Source organism: Microcebus murinus, chromosome 11 (genome assembly GCF_040939455.1).
Source record: "Microcebus murinus isolate Inina chromosome 11, M.murinus_Inina_mat1.0, whole genome shotgun sequence".
Classification (NCBI taxonomy): Eukaryota; Metazoa; Chordata; class Mammalia; order Primates; family Cheirogaleidae; genus Microcebus; species Microcebus murinus.
The window spans coordinates 102629920-102632327 of NC_134114.1; the positions used below are offsets into that span (position 1 = coordinate 102629920).

General features: G+C 66.2%; 1 non-coding gene across 1 annotated transcript; it reads left to right on the plus strand.

Annotated features, from left to right (window-relative positions):
* Positions 1–2045: 2045 nt before the first annotated feature.
* Positions 2046–2164, plus strand: LOC142873883 (5S ribosomal RNA). The gene has a single exon (XR_012921856.1). It is a non-coding gene; the product is annotated as a 5S ribosomal RNA (ribosomal RNA).
* Positions 2165–2408: the final 244 nt, after the last annotated feature.

The following is a 2408-nucleotide window of genomic DNA, read 5'->3' on the forward strand; positions in this document are numbered from 1 at the left end:
CGTGAGTGCGGGGGACGTGCCCCCGCTGTGCCGCGGGGGCCCAGCCTGGTGTCTTCCCTGAGGCCCTGCGGCTGCCGGCTGGGCTGCCGCTCCCCGCAAGGGGAGAGCCGCGGAGGTGGGGACCGCCTCCTGATGGGGACGTACACGCAGCTCTCCACGTCGGATTCCGGGGCTCTCTGTCCTGCCCGAAGGCCCAGCTGGCCTGCGGGTCCTTAGAGTGGCAAAAACCTCCGAAAACTGAGACTGAGGGTCCGGTGGGTGTCTGCACTTTTGTGCTGGGCACCCCAGGGAGGCCCGGGGGCTGGCTGGACAACGTGGTCTGCTGGGCGGGGGGGGGGGGGGGGTTGGAGGAGCAACTGATGCCCTTTGCACTTTGGGTAGCAAGAGTCTGAGGTGTCTCTGAGCCCTGTGCCCTGTGGGGGCGGGGCGGGGGGGAGGAGGAGGAGGAGGAGGAGGAGGTGGGAAGGGCCGAGGCCTGCAGTCCTGTTCCCGGGGTGGCACGGCAAGTGGCTTCTTCCACAGGCTGCTTGGCCTGGGCTCCCTGCACCTGGGCCTTTGGAGGACCGGCCCTGTGCTTGCCAACACTTCCTGCAGGGACCCAGAGCTGGGAGGTGGCATCTCTCAGCCCTGGGTCGGGCAGAGCCCCAGCGGGCCATGCCCACAACCTCTCTCAGCACCGGTCCCCCAGAAGGCTCCTTTGGGACCAGGATTCTCTTGCGGTGACTCTTTAAGGTCTGGCCCCTGGATGGAGGGGCACCAGGAGTAGAGGAGCAGGAAGGGGAAGGGGGTGGCCATGCGAGGGGACACTTTGAGGCCAAGTCCCAGCTTCAGCCTGATCCTCCTGGGAACCCCGCTCTGAGACAAGGAGCCGGGCTTCGCATTCCCACAGCAGCCAGTCGTGGGCTGAGGACACCTGGGGCGTTGGGAACTCCCTGGCTTCTCCTTGGTTTAACATCTAGAGCTGCTTGGGAATCGCGCCGCCACACACACCCGAGTGCAGGTGTCTTCCGCACAGACTGCGGGCCTCGCTCTTCTGAATGCCGCTAGCTCGCCACCCACCCACGGGTGAACCTGGTCAGGGTGCTTTCTCTCGGGGGCAGACTCTTTTCCGGGCGGGCTACCGGTGTCTCTGTTTGCTCGTTTCTTTCTTCCATTTCGGGAAAGTCTTCCTTGCTGGGTGTGGAAATCTCCTATGCCTTCCCTCGCCTATTCTGTCAGCTTTAAAATTCTCCTTCAGTTGCCACCCTCACAGATGGATTAGGAAACTCTTTCCGGTGCACTCATTAGTGAAATGACCTCCAGGAAGCTGGAATCCAATATCTAATGGCCGATTTTTAGCGAGTCCACACGCCAGGGTGGTCGGGGTCCAAAGCAGCCCCGGCCAGGCCCAGGCCCCTTGGACTGGGCCACAGGAGGACACGGAGGAGGGTCCCGGCCCCCACGAAGCGGTGCCGGCAGTTCTCCACGGGCTTGGGCGTTTTCCAGAGGTAGGAGATGGAGGGGACTGATTTCTTCAGCGCCCCCCAAACCACGCCACCCCACCCCACCCATGGGACACATCCCCAGAGAGACACGCCCCATACACTGGCTGTGCCCCAGCCCTGGCCCGGGGGAATAGGCGGCAGCCCACCCACAGGGCGAGGGGGGGCGCAGCTGAAAGGGGTTGTGGGGGAGGGCGGCCCCTGGCTGGGGTCAAAGGGCGAGCGTCCCGCGCGTGCGCAGTCAGCGGCAGCGACGCGCTGGGGGTGGGCAGCGGGTAGGTGAAGGAGGCCGGGCGAGGAGACGAGGGGGGCTGGGAGGGCTCCACCTTGGCGAGTCCAGCCGTGGAGGCGCATCTTGTGTGAGTGTGAGTGAGTGTGAGTGTGTGTGTGTGTGTATAGAGAGACAGCCCCCCGCCCCGCCCCGCCCATCACCCCCGTCCCTGGCAGCCCGCGGGACCCGGCCGGCCCGGCCCCGCCCGGCGCGGGGCCTGGGGCGGGAGGCGGCGGCGGGGAAGCGCAGAGAGGCTCGGCTTCTCGAGCGGGGCAGGGGCGCCCTCCGCCGCCGTCTAGGGCCACACCACCCTGAACGCCCCCGATCTCGTCTGGTCTCGGAAGCTAAGCAGGGTCGGGCCTGGTTAGTACTTGGATGGGAGACCGCCTGGGAATACCGGGTGCCACAGGCTGCTGCTTTTTTTTTTTTTTTTTTTCTTGCCTCTTGTTCTGTCCCCTTTCTGGGAGCGAGGCGGCGGCCCGGGGTGGGGGTCACCCCCACCCTCAGCGCCCGCGCGGTGCCTGGCGCCCCAGCCCGCACCGTGGGGCCTCCTCTTGTCCCAAGCCGCGACACCGCCGCCACGCGGCAGCATGCGTGGCATCTGGACTGTCAGGTCTCAGACCAAAGGTCTGCTCTGTGGGAACCGACACGCTGGA